Source organism: Bufo gargarizans, unplaced genomic scaffold, assembly GCF_014858855.1.
Source record: "Bufo gargarizans isolate SCDJY-AF-19 unplaced genomic scaffold, ASM1485885v1 original_scaffold_1781_pilon, whole genome shotgun sequence".
Taxonomy (NCBI): domain Eukaryota; kingdom Metazoa; phylum Chordata; class Amphibia; order Anura; family Bufonidae; genus Bufo; species Bufo gargarizans.
Genome location: NW_025334512.1, coordinates 75710 through 90595, shown reverse-complemented (window position 1 = coordinate 90595; position 14886 = coordinate 75710). Strand labels below are relative to the sequence as shown.

At 42.1% G+C, this 14886-nt stretch overlaps 1 non-coding gene across 1 annotated transcript; it reads left to right on the top strand.

Annotated features, from left to right (window-relative positions):
- The first annotated feature begins 12832 nt into the window (after positions 1 to 12832).
- On the top strand, positions 12833 to 13022 carry LOC122923621. Its single transcript, XR_006387300.1, has one exon. It is a non-coding gene; the product is annotated as a U2 spliceosomal RNA (small nuclear RNA).
- The last annotated feature ends 1864 nt before the right edge of the window (positions 13023 to 14886 follow it).

Below are 14886 nucleotides of genomic sequence, written 5' to 3'. Positions count from 1 at the left end.
TGCGCTACAGCGTAACTTCGGCCTTCCCGCTCACCGCCTCATATGCGACGTGCCCACCAGGTGGAACTCCACCTTGCACATGCTGGACAGACTGTGCGAGCAGCAGCAGGCCATAGTGGAGTTTCAGCTGCAGCACGCACGGGTCAGTCGCACTACAGAACAGCACCACTTCACCACCAATGACTGGGCCTCCATGCGAGACCTGTGTGCCCTGTTGCGCTGTTTCGAGTACTCCACCAACATGGCCAGTGGCGATGACGCCGTTATCAGCGTTACAATACCACTTCTATGTCTCCTTGAGAAAACACTTAGGGCGATGATGGAAGAGGAGGTGGCCCAGGAGGAGGAGGAGGAGGAAGAGGGGTCATTTTTAGCACTTTCAGGCCAGTCTCTTCGAAGTGACTCAGAGGGAGGTTTTTTGCAACAGCAGAGGCCAGGTACAAATGTGGCCAGCCAGGGCCCACTACTGGAGGACGAGGAGGACGAGGATGAGGAGGAGGTGGAGGAGGATGAGGATGAAGCATGGTCACAGCGGGGTGGCACCCAACGCAGCTCGGGTCCATCACTGGTGCGTGGCTGGGGGGAAAGGCAGGACGATGACGATACGCCTCCCACAGAGGACAGCTTGTCCTTACCCCTGGGCAGCCTGGCACACATGAGCGACTACATGCTGCAGTGCCTGCGCAATCGACAGCAGAGTTGCCCACATTTTAACGTGTGCGGACTACTGGGTTGCCACCCTGCTGGATCCACGCTACAAAGACAATGTGCCCACCTTACTTCCTGCACTGGAGCGTGATAGGAAGATGCGCGAGTACAAGCGCACGTTGGTAGACGCGCTACTGAGAGAATTCCCAAATGTCACAGGGGAACAAGTGGAAGCCCAAGGCCAAGGCAGAGGAGGAGCAAGAGGTCGCCAAGGCAGCTGTGTCACGGCCAGCTCCTCTGAGGGCAGGGTTAGCATGGCAGAGATGTGGAAAAGTTTTGTCAACACGCCACAGCTAACTGCACCACCACCTGATACGCAATGTGTTAGCAGGAGGCAACATTTCACTAACATGGTGGAACAGTACGTGTGCACACCCCTCCACGTACTGACTGATGGTTCGGCCCCATTCAACTACTGGGTCTCTAAATTGTCCACGTGGCCAGAGCTAGCCTTTTATGCCTTGGAGGTGCTGGCCTGCCCGGCGGCCAGCGTTTTGTCTGAACGTGTATTCAGCACGGCAGGGGGTGTCATTACAGACAAACGCAGCCGCCTGTCTACAGCCAATGTGGACAAGCTGACGTTCATAAAAATGAACCAGGCATGGATCCCACAGGACCTGTCCGTCCCTTGTCCAGATTAGACATTAACTACCTCCCCTTAACCATATATTATTGTACTCCAGGGCACTTCCTCATTCAATCCTATTTTTATTTTCATTTTACCATTATATTGCGAGGCTACCCAAATTTGAATGAACCTCTCCTCTGTCTGGGTGCCGGGGCCTAAATATATGCCAATGGACTGTTCCAATGTTGGGTGACATGAAGCCTGATTCTCTGCTATGACATGAAGACTGATTCTCTGCTGACATGAAGCCAGATTGTCTGTTACGGGACCTCTTTTCTCTGCCTGGGTGCTGGGCCTAAATATCTGACAATGGACTGTTGCATTGGTGGCTGACGTGAAGCCTGATTCTCTGCTATGATATGAAGACTGATTCTCTGCTGACATGAAGCCAGATTGTCTGTTACGGGACCTCTCTCCTCTGCCTGGGTGCTTGGCCTAAATTTATGACAATGGACTGTTGCAGTGGTGGCTGACGTGAAGCCTGATTCTCTGCTATGACATGAAGACAGATTCTCTGTTACGGGACCTCTCTCCTCTGCCTGGGTGCTGGGCCTAAATATATGCCAATGGACTGTTGAACTGGTGGCTGACGTGAAGCCTGATTGTCTGTTACGGGACCTCTCTCCTCTGCCTGGGTGATGGGCCTAAATATCTGACAATGGACTGTTGCATTGGTGGCTGACGTGAAGCCTGATTCTCTGCTATGATATGAAGACTGATTCTCTGCTGACATGAAGTCAGATTGTCTGTTACGGGACCTCTCTCCTCTGCCTGGGTGCTTGGCCTAAATTTATGACAATGGACTGTTGCAGTGGTGGCTGACATGAAGCCTGATTCTCTGCTATGATATGAAGACTGATTCTCTGCTGACATGAAGACAGATTCTCTGTTACGGGACCTCTCTCCTCTGCCTGGGTGCCAGGGCCTAAATATCTGAGAATAGACTGTTCTAGTGGTGGGTGACGTGAAGCCAGATTCTCTGCTATGGGACCTCTCTCCAATTGATATTGGTTAATTTTTATTTATTTAATTTTTATTTTTATTCATTTCCCTATCCACATTTGTTTGCAGGGGATTTACCTACATGTTGCTGCCTTTTGCAGCCCTCTAGCCCTTTCCTGGGCTGTTTTACAGCCTTTTTAGTACCGAAAAGTTCGGGTCCCCATTGACTTCAATGGGGTTCGGGTTCGGGACGAAGTTCGGATCCCGAACCCGAACATTTCCGGGAAGTACGGCCGAACTTCTCGAACCCGAACATCCAGGTGTTCGCTCAACTCTATTGTATACCTCATAGGCAAAATTATAAAAGGTATAAAGAAGACTGGAAGTCCGGACCCTCAGTGTGGTCCGGATCAAATGAATCCAAGTCAGCAGGTGTTGCAATTTTATTTAAGGGAAATGTTTTAATTGAGTCCGTGAATTAAATTTTACCAGGGAGGATTTTATTAGTTAAGGCTTTTATTGATGGTATTAAATGGCAGTTTTTACATTTATATGGGTCCCCTGATAAAAAGGAAAGAATAGAGATGTTGGAAATTTTACCCCTTTTTATCAATGATTCAGAACCCTTGATTTTAGCAGGAGATTTTAATTGTATTTTAAGAGGGGAGCGCCGGTTCTCGAATACAGTGAGTAGGAATGTTGACAAAACTTCCTCTATGTTAAAAAACTTGGTTTTAGATTTTAAACTCACTGATGTTTTTAAAAAATGTAACAGTAATCTACCAAAAGAGGCCGGCGCTACCTGGAGCAACGCAGTTTGTAGCTCTAGAATCGATTTTATCTTCTGTTCTTATCAGTTACTGCCTTTTAATTGCGAGCTTTTAACTAATATTTTTTCAGATCACAAGTTATTGTCTTTTAAGGTGCAGCATGGTGGGAAAAGTAAAAAGAAGAAAACTTTGAAATTAAACGTCTCCCTCCTAAAAGATCCCAAGGTTTTATCTGATTTTATTGCCTTTTACAAGCGCTGCAGACGGGTAAGACACCCCCGAATATCTATTATGAAATGGTGGGAAGAAATGAAAGTTAAAATAAAATCCTTTTTTATCAGGGCAAGCATGAGTAAAGCCCGGGAAAAAAGAGATTTTTATGAAAAGATGAATACCCGTCTGCAGACACAGTATAAGTTCCGAGATCTGGGTATAGAAATTAAGAAAGAAATTGCTGAAACAAGAAAAGAGATAGCACAGTGTCTGGAGCAGAGGGGAAAGGAAATAATTTTCCGTTCCAAGATTAAACATTTAGACGAAGATGAAACCTGCTCCAGATACTTTTTTAAGAAGATACAGGAGAAACGTACCCAGATCGAGGAGCTTGAGGGGGAAAAAAGTATAGAAGGAATTTTAAATAAAGCTTATAATTTTTATTCAGAACTTTTTAATGAGAAAAAAATTGATAAGTATTTTATGAAAGACTCGTTGAAGGTGATTGATAACGTTTTAAATTCTAGTAAGAAGCAGGGCGGCACTACCTTCTTTAAATTCGTGGTGCACGTGTCCGTGGAATGGCGTCCAGACAAACGTTTCAGAGAAAAAGACCGGCACTTCGCAGATGTAGATCACAATGTAGATTTATTCAGTCACATATTCAAATAGCATAGTGACGCGTTTCAGCACAGGTGTGCTTTTTTATCTTTCAGCCCGACCGGGAACTTTGATACGTTCACCTTGGACACTGACTTACACCGTTTTTTTTTCGCAATCTACGTCTAAAAGCTCAATTTGGTGGTAATGAAACTACTGATGATGTGGAACAGGTGGAGGATAGCTCTGTTACTACTATGTTAACTGTTAAACAGTTTAATTTGAGAGTAAAAAGTAATTATACACCTCCTAGGACACATCATCCAGTTGAGACATTTGTTAAATTGGTGCAAAATGATGTGGATAAATTGTTGCAACAATGTAAACAAGGAAAGTTACATGTACATTATAATTTACCGGTGGAGGAGAAACATGCCCTTGACTCCTTATTAAAGGAGAAATCTTTAATAATAAAACCTGCAGATAAGGGGGGGGGGCCCATCGTTATCTTAGACAAAGAATATTACGTTAGCGAAATTTTACAACAATTACAGGATAGTAGTACTTATAAAATACTAAATAGTGATCCAGTCTACCATATTAAAGAAATTTTACAGCAAGTGGTAGATAAAGCCAAAGAGAATGGAGTGGTGGACGCCAAATTGGGGGACTTTCTTATAAATCAACATCCGATTACCCCGGTGTTTTATACTCTACCAAAAGTGCATAAGTCACTAATTAATCCACCAGGTCGCCCGATAGTGGCGTCCACCGACTCCATACTTTCAAATCCAGCTATTTTTTTGGAGAGGGTATTAACCCCTCTAACTAAACTAGCACCATCGTATATTCGAGATACTGGCCACTTTCTATCTGAAATTAGCTCTCTCCAGGTGGATGAAGGCTGCATATTCGTCACTTTAGACATGTGCAGCCTTTACACATCTATTATTCATGAAAAAGGAACCAATGCAGTCGCGGGTCTCTTAGGCACAAGCACATACAAAAAGGCAGAAAGGGAATTTTTTCTGGAACTTTTGAAAATAGTTCTTGAGCAAAATTATTTTTTGTTTCAAGATTCCTTTTACCAGCAGTGCCGTGGGACCGCGATGGGATCGAACGTCACGCCGCAATACGCAAATACATATATGGCTTCTTTCGAGTGTCAATTTGTTTACTCTAGCCCTCTATATCATCAACATTGCATATTTTGGCGTCGATTTATCGACGATATTTTTTGCGTATGGCGGGGCGACGTCCGATCCCTTATGGAATTTACCACGTATTTAAATTCCATCTGGGATGAACTTAAATTCACTGTACACCATAGTTCTGATAAAATTTCCTTTTTGGATACCTGGGTGACTAGGGACAAAGAAGGTAAAATACAGACAGATTTATTCGTGAAACCAACGGATAGGAACAGTTTGCTGTCCTTTTCAAGTAGTCACCCAGCAACCATCAAGGAATCTATCCCATATTCCCAATACCAGAGGGTTAGACGGATCGTTAGCGATAGGGATATGTGTCAAACAAGATTAGACGATATGACCAATAAATTTAGAGAGCGAGTCTACCCCCCTGATCTATTGAAAATACAGCATAATAAAGCTGAGATTACACCACTGGATAGAACTAAGAAAGAAACAAGAATCCCCTTAGTGATTACATACCATCCCTGGTCCCAGCGCCTTAGGACTATTGTTAATCAACATTGGCTCATATTATCCAAGTCCTATCCACGGATAGGAGAGTTCCAGAGGCCACCCATGATATGCTATAAACGGGCAGAAAATATTAGGGATAAAATAGTCCGGGCAGATGTGGGAAGCAATAAAATAGAAAGAGGACAGAGTTTTTTATCTACACCTAGACGGGGCACTTTTCCTTGTTTAAATTGAGTCAATTGTTCCAGCGTTAGAAAGGATTCATGTTTTTGCCACTCCCACTCATGTGAAAATATTCCAATAAGGGGCACGTTCACCTGTGATAGTAGATTTGTGGTTTACATTCTTAAATGTCCATGTGGGTTGCTATATGTGGGGGAAACCTCGATGAGAATGAAGGACAGACTAAGTAAACACAAATCTACTATCCGTAAACAGAATTTATTACTCCCAATACCCCTTCATTTTCATGATAAAAAACACAACATCTCGCAGTTGAGGTATCAGATTATTGAAGGTGTATCATTACCCCGTCGAGGGGGTGACAGAAATAAATTGTTATTGAAAAGAGAGGCTTACTGGATCCATCGTCTTCAGACAATGGAGCCCAGGGGCCTCAATCGTGAGTACAATGTGTCCTACTTCCTAAAAGGCATTCGGCCCTATGCAATCCGATAAATATATTTCTTTTTTTCTTCAGCGTGATTAATCACTGCAAGAATGGATTATGTGACTGAAAATCTTTGCCAGTATAGAGTGGATATGTTTTTTGCGAATTTTCTATTGCGAATTTTTCAATGCAAATTTTTCATTGCGATTATTTGATATGCAAATTTTTATTTAATGAGGGAGGCGGAGCTCCTTTGATGATGTCAGTTCCTTTGTGTTTCATTTATGTATAAATAGCTGGAGTGTAAGATGTTTTATTGCAGTCTGATGAAAGCACACCTGTGCTGAAACGCGTCACTATGCTATTTGAATATGTGACTGAATAAATCTACATTGTGATCTACATCTGCGAAGTGCCGGTCTTTTCCTCTGATAACGTTTTAGATCATGGCTCTCAAGGATTTTTATTGCAAGATATTACAGAGCAAGAAGTTTTAAAGACAATTAAAAGTTTTAAAAAGGAGAAAGTTCCTGGTCCAGACGGTTTACCCATCGAATTTTATGTTACGTTTTATGGTGTTTTAAAAGATGATTTATTTAACCTTTTTAAAGAAGTTTTTAGGTCAAAGACCCTCCCGGGCTCCTGGAAGAAAGGAGAAGTATCATTATTGTATAAAAAAGGAGATAAAGCAGACATCAAGAATTGGAGGCCGATCACCCTGCTGAATTGTGATTATAAGATTATGGCTAAGATTTGTGCAAATAGATTAAAAGGAATAATACATAAGATAATCTACTCAAACCAAGTCTGCGGGGTGCCCGGGAGGAGTATTTGGGACAATGTTAATCTTTTAAAAGATGCTATTAATAATATTAAAGAAAGGAAAGGAAACGTAGCACTTTTATCTCTGGACTTTGAAAAAGCTTTTGACCGTGTTTCACATTTTTATCTTTTTCAGGTTTTAAAGAGAATGGGTATTCCGGATGGTTTTTTACAATCCTTGAGAGCTTTTTATGATCAATGCACAAGTAAAATTTTAATTAATGGTTTTAAGACTCGGGATATTCTTTTAAAATCAGGAGTGAAGCAGGGGTGTCCCTTGTCCCCACTACTTTTTATTTGTGCTCTTGAGCCCCTTTTATGTTCAATAAGACAGGAGAAACAAGTACATGGAGTCCCCCTGCCAGGCGGGGGGGGGGGGGACTAGAGGCCAAAGTAGTGGGGTACATGGATGACGTTGCGGTACTCTGTAGGGACACCCCGTAGATCCAAAAAACCTCCAAGTTGATTGAATATTTTTGTGGCTCCTCTGGTTTTAAAATAAATTTTAATAAGAGTAATATTTTAAATATTGGAGATATGATTTTAACCCCTTAAGGACCAGGCTCATTTTCACCTTAAGGACCAGGCCATTTTTTGCAAATCTGACCAGTGTCACTTTAAGTGCTGATAACTTTAAAACGCTTTTACTTATACAGGCCATTCTGAGATTGTTTTTTCGTCACATATTGTACTTCATGAGACTGGTAAAATAAAGTCAAAAAAATTATTTTTTTGCATAATAAAATACCTAATTTACCAAAAATTTGGAAAAATTAGCAAATTTCAAAGTTTCAGTTTCTCTACTTCTGTAATACATAGTAATACCCCCAAAAATTGTGATGACTTAACATTCCCCATATGTCTACTTCATGTTTGAATTATTTTGGGAATGATATTTTATTTTTTGGGGATGTTACAAGGCTTAGAAGTTTAGAAGCAAATCTTGAAATTTTTCAGAAATTTACAAAAACCCAATTTTTAGGGACCACTACAGCTCTGAAGTCACTTTGCAAGGCTTACATAATAGAAACCGCCCAAAAATGACCCCATTCTATAAACTACACCCCTCAAGGTATTCAAAACTGATTTTACAAACTCCGTTAACCCTTTAGGTGTTGCACAAGAGTTATTGGCAAATGGGGATGAAATTTGAGAATTTCATTTTTTTGCCTAATTTTCAATTTTAACCCATTTTTTCCACTAACAAAGCAAGGGTTAACAGCCAAACAAGACTGTATCTTTATTGCCCTGACTCTGCCGTTTACAGAAACACCCCATATGTGGCCGTAAACTACTGTACGGCCACACAGCGGGGCGTAGAGTGAAAGGTGCGCCGGATGGTTTTTGGAAGCCAGATTTTGCTGGACAGTTTTTTTGACACCATGTCCCATTTGAAGCCCCCTGATGCACCCCTAGAGTAGAAACTCCATAAAAGTGACCCCATCTAAGAAACTACACCCCTCAAGGTATTCAAAACTGATTTTACAAACTTCGTTAACCCTTTAGGTGTTGCACAAGAGTTATTGGCAAATGGGGATGAAATTTGAGAATTTCATTTTTTTGCCTAATTTTCAATTTTAACCCATTTTTTCCACTAACAAAGCAAGGGTTAACAGCCAAACAAGACTGTATCTTTATTGCCCTGACTCTGCCGTTTACAGAAACACCCCATATGTGGCCGTAAACTACTGTACGGCCACACAGCGGGGCGTAGAGTGAAAGGTGCGCTGTATGGTTTTTGGAAGCCAGATTTTGCTGGACAGTTTTTTTGACACCATGTCCCATTTGAAGCCCCCTGATGCACCCCTAGAGTAGAAACTCCATAAAAGTGACCCCATCTAAGAAACTACACCCCTCAAGGTATTCAAAACTGATTTTACAAACTTTGTTAACCCTTTAGGTGTTGCACAAGATTTAATGGAAAATAGAGATACAATTTCAAAATTTCACTTTTTTGGCAGATTTTCCATTTTAATATTTTTTTTCCAGTTACAAAGCAAGGGTTAACAGCCAAACAAAACTCATTATTTATGGCCCTGATTCTGTAGTTTACAGAAACACCTCATATGTGGCTGTAGACCGCTGTACGGGCACACGGCAGGGCGCAGAAGGAAAGGAATGCCATACGGTTTTTGGAAGGCAGATTTTGCTGGACTGGTTTTTTGACACCATGTCCCATTTGAAGCCCCCTGATGCACCCCTAGAGTAGAAACTCCATAAAAGTTACCCCATCTAAGAAACTACACCCCTCAAGGTATTCAAACTGATTTTACAAACTTTGTTAACCCTTTAGGTGTTGCACAAGATTTAATGGAAAATAGAGATACAATTTCAAAATTTCACTTTTTTGGCAGATTTTCCATTTTAATATTTTTTTTCCAGTTACAAAGCAAGGGTTAACAGCCAAACAAAACTCATTATTTATGGCCCTGATTCTGTAGTTTACAGAAACACCTCATATGTGGTTGTAGACCGCTGTACGGGCACACGGCAGGGAGCAGAAGGAAAGGAATGCCATACGGTTTTTGGAAGGCAGATTTTGCTGGACTGGTTTTTTTGACACCATGTCCTATTTGAAGCCCCCCTGATGCACCCCTAGAGTAGAAACTCCAAAAAAGTGACCCCATTTTAGAAAGTACGGAATAGGGTGGCAGTATTGTTGGTACTAGTTCAGGGTAGATATGATTTTTGGTTGCTCTATATTACACTTTTTGTGCGGCAAGGTAACAAGAAATAGCTTTTTTGGCACGTTTTTTTTTTGTTATTTACAACATTCATCTGACAGGTTAGATCACGTGGTAATTTTATAGAGCAGGTTGTCACGGACGCAGCGATACCTAATATGTATACAATTTTTTTTATTTATGTAAGTTTTATACAATAACTTCATTTTTAAAACCAAAAAATTGTTTAGTGTCTCCATAGTCTGAGAGCCATAGTTTTTTCAGTTTTTGGGCGATTATCTTGAGTAGGGTCTAATTTTTTGCGGGATGAGATGACAGTTTGATTGGCACTATTTTGGGGTGCATATGACTTTTTGATCGCTTGCTATTACACTTTTTGTGACGTAAGATGGCAAAAAATTGCTTTTTTTGCACAATTTATTATTTTTATTTTTTATGGTGGTCACCTGAGGGGTTAGGTCATGTGATATTTATATAGAGCCGGTCGATACGGACGCGGCAATACCTAATATGTATACTTTATTTTTATTTATGTAGGTTTTACACAATGATTTTATTTTTGAAACAAAAAAAATGATGTTTTAGTGTTTCCATAGTCTAAGAGCCATAGTTTTTTCAGTTTTTGGGCGATTATCTTGAGTAGGGTCTAATTTTTTGCGGGATGAGATGACGGTTTGATTGGTACTATTTTGGCGTACATGCGACTTTTTTGATCACTTTTATTACCTTTTTTGGGAAGTAAGGTGGGCAAAATTTCAATTTTCTCATAGTTTTTATTTTTTTATTTTTATGGCGTTCACTGTGCGGGGAAAGTAACATGACCGTTTTATAGATCAGGTCGTTACGGACGCGGCGATACCTAATATGTGTAGTTTATTTTATTTTTTTAATTTTTATTCAGTGATAAATGTTTTTTTTTTTATCTTAACTTTTTTTACTTATTTTTTTTTTTTTTGACCCAGACCCACTTGGTTCTTGAAGATCCAGTGGGTCTGATGTCTGTAAAATACAGTACAGAACCTATATAGGTATCTGTACTGTATTTTACTTACACTGAACAGATCTATGCTTTCAGCACAGATCTGTTCAGCACCATGGACAGCAGGACGCCTGAGCAGGCGTCCTGTTGTCATGGGAACCTTCCCCGTCTGCTCAGTTATGGTCAGAACTGCGCAGACGGGGAAGGGTAAGGACGGGGCTCTGGGGGGGCTGTCTGGGGGCTCTCTCCCTCTCCCATCGGGGGCTGCAAAGGCACAGCAGCCCCCCGATCGGAGAGGGAGGGAGCTCCCTTTTACTGTTAACCTTTTCCATACAGCGGTCCGTACGGACCGCTGTATGGAAAGGGTTAAACGGCTGACATCGCATCAACGATGTCAGCCGTTTATACCAGGGTGCCAGCAATGTGCTGGCACCCTGGTATACCCACTGTACACCAACGATTATTCAATGGGAGGCGGGCGGGGGATCGCGATCCCGCCTGCCGCACCGCCCGCCTCCCGCAACGCCCCCACCGCCTGCGACACCCCCCCTGCACCACCCGCCGCCATCAAATCATGCAGGGGTGCAGGGGGGGGTGTACTATATTGATTTTAGACACTCTAAAGTTTCTGATCCCCGCGGTCAGGGACCGCGGGGATCAGAAACTGCAAAAAGCGCAGCAAACCGCAGGTCTGAATTGACCTGCGGTTTGCTGCGATCGCCGACACGGGGGGGTCACATGACCCCCCCTGGCGTTTTAACAGGATGCCGGCTGAATGATTTCAGCCGGCATCCTGTTCAAATTAACCCCTGCGGCGCCGGAATGCCGATTTTAAAGTCAGGACGTACCGGTACGTCCTTGGTCCTTAAGGACTCGGGAAATAGGGCGTACCGGTACGTCCTATGTCCTTAAGGGGTTAAGAGATGTTTCTATTCCCGAGTCTGAGTCTGTGCAGATTTTAGGAATTACCTTCAAAGAGTCTAATGATGGACTGAAGAGTTGGGATATGGTAACTGAGAAAATAAACAAAAAAAATAAGTATGTGGTATCTTAGGAAGCTAACGATGGAAGGGAAAATTTTAGTTATTAAAATGATAATTTTACTGATTTTACTCTATCTTAGTATGGTCTTTCCTCCGTCAGATCGCCTTTTAAAGAAAATTAATAAAGTATGTTTTAATTTTTTATGGGGATCCAGGATGGAGAAACTGAGAAGAGAAACGGTTATGCTTCCTAAGTATAAGGGTGGTAAGGATTTCCCTGTTATTAAAGCTTCTTTTAATAAAGTATTTTAGTTTATGTTTTAATACCCTTTTTATCGAGAATTACTGGTCCTATTTTATCCGCTATAACACAGGTTATTTTATGTGTAGGAATAGTTGGTTTACAACGGTTTTAAATTCCCCATATGCTTTTAACCTGTCTAGCTATTACAAAATTTTTGAAAAAATAGTGGCCGTTTTTAACTTTAAAGGAAAAAGGATAGAAGAACTTAAAAATAGCAAATTAGTATTAAAAGAAATTAAAGACGAAAAAAGGGTTACCCCTATAAGAAACTTTAGTGATGCAAAATGTAAAAGAGTGTGGAAAGATGTGAGTATTAATTATCTTTTTAATTCACAGAAAGACCTGGCCTGGAGCTGCGCACATGAGTGTCTTCCATGCCGGGCATTCCAGCACCGAAGAGGATTATCGGGCACCGCCGAATGTCCCAGAGGAGGATGTAGAGACGAAGAGGACGTGTTCCATTTGCTCTGGTATTGCTTTTTTGCACAGAAAATCTGGCTGAAAATGTTTCCCCTAATGAAGAAAATCACTGGACTATCGGTTTTAACTATGGACGGTGTGTTTTATGGTGAACTGGAATGCCCATCAAGGACCAAGAGGACTATGGCATGGAAGATTACTAACTGTGTTAAGGCAGCTCTGTGGATGGCCAGGAACATCTTGTGTTTTAAACATGATTTTATTTCAGAAGAGAATGTTTTAAAAATGGTTTTAGACGAGATGTACAAATATTATTTTATAGATAGAAAGCATGCTCCTTTTATGTGTAATAAGTGGTTTTTAAGAGAATGGGGGTCAGTTATTTAATGTTAATTATTTTTGTCTGTTTTATACGAGTAATTTGATTTTTATGATCGATATGAGCCTATTTATGTAATTTTATTGTGAATTTACTCTTATGTAAATATTGTTCTTAATAAATATACCCCTTTGGGGTTATCAACTTAAAAAAAAAAAAATCTGTTCTTATCAGTTTAATATCTGATACGTCCCCTATCTGGGGACCATATATTAAATGGATTTTTCGAACAGGGAGAGGGAAAAAGAGCTTGCTCTGTCCACTCCACACATTGACCTGGTATTGCAGTACCTCCAGGACCGGTGCACCCTTTCTATTCCAGTGTGAAAAAACAGAATGAAATTGAGAGATGGATTGTAAGCATCCTGCCAGCAAGCAAGTGTGAAGTTGCTGTGTCCTGCCTCAGGAGTCTGCACTTCAGCTTCTTCCCTGTGAGGGTTGTGCTGTGCTGCTTTCTGCATACCTGCATCTAGCCTGTCAATCTCCTAATTGCATCAGCTGTGTGTGGGTTTGTTCCAGCACCAAGCAACCCAGCCAGCCAGTCACCTCTCCAAACACCCCAAATCCAATTAAGATCGATGGCTTAATTGTTAGGGTAATTGGCTTATCACCTGAATGAATTGTTTTGATATCACCAGACTGCATTGTTTGGACCTCCACTCCACGCACCTACCTCCACTCCACGCACCATGGCTTTGATTTGGGCCTGTTGTGCACACCTGTGCAGGCTGCTGACTTGTTCCTGTGAATTGCCCCTTTTGTAGCAAGTTGGCTGGATGTAACCAATATATCTTTTGTAGTGCTTTAGTAAATAAGTAAAATTTGTTTGCCTGTGTCTCCCTCTTGTGGATCTTGTAAACTGGATGGATGACTTGGAGGCTAAAAAGTAGTCCAGCACTTCCTATGTATCAGCAATAGCTGGACCTGCCTTGTCTGGCCAATGGACGGAACACTGCACGTGTCACAAGCGGCTTGTAAGGTCAGAGGTCAAGTAAGGTCAGGTCAGTGGATGACATCACAAGGGCCCTGATGGAACACTCAACAATGGGGCCATGACATCACAATCAACAATGCCTACATCCTTTTTTTTTTTTTTTTCTCAGTACTCTCCATTCACTCCTTATCAGTCTTTCTGCTCGGCGTGCTTTGGCATCCGGAATTGCGTGCGAAGTAAAGGTGTTACCAACAGTGGTGGGCCGAGCTATGCAGATACGAAAAACACGAAGTGGAGCATTCTGGTGATTCCAGAGCGTAGCACGCACGTTTTTCCTGGTTTGTGAGAGAAAGAAGCCTCCCGGACTGTCTCTGCAGCTGGGGCCTGTATAGGCTATCACCATCACAAGTGTTCTGCATTGGGGACCGTCGGCCTGTAGGGCGAACCCTTTTCTGGTTATCGCTTCTCGGCTTTTGGCTAAGATCAAGTGTATGTGTTTTTGATTCTGCACTTGGTCTTAGTTGAGGGCACTCGGGTACTCCTCTCCTTGGCCTTGTGGGATCGTCCGGGAATTTATTCCCGGGCTTCACCCACTTGCTGCTATTGGGGAGAGGACTTAGTCCCAGGGTAACAAGTTGCGATCCCCGGCCTTCTGGTGGTTTTACACTTCCCAGAAGGTGCAGCCTCGGACCAGGGCGTTGCTGCTGCCAGGCGAAACATGGACGGCGATTCCGGCTTCGTGCCGGAATACGCCAGGCTAAAGAACTCGGTGAGGATCCTCTTCACCGGAGGTGTCCACCAGGACAAGAAGTCGGAGGTGTTGCGCTACATCGTGGAGATCGTGTTGCGGGATGCGTTACGAGTTCGGACACACGAGATCCTTGCAATTCAGGATTACCCGAAGCGAGGTATTTATGATGTGACTTTCGTGGGGGACGTAATTTTCAATGATGCTTTGAAAAGAGCTGAGGAAATGAAGGATGATCCCAGGATTCAGGGTATCCGGATTGTTGAGCACGCCTTCGACGAGAAAAAACTCGTAGTGATTAAAATGTAAAACTCGTAGTGATTAAAATGTACTCCCCTTATGTGGACCAGAGGGAATTGGAGACGTTTTTATCTCTGTATTTCAAAGAGGTCCAATATAGAGGGAAAGTGATGAACGAGTATGGCATCTGGACATCGAAATGGAAGTTTTTAGTGACTTTTATTAAAGACGCCACATTTTATTCTGGAGTGAAGT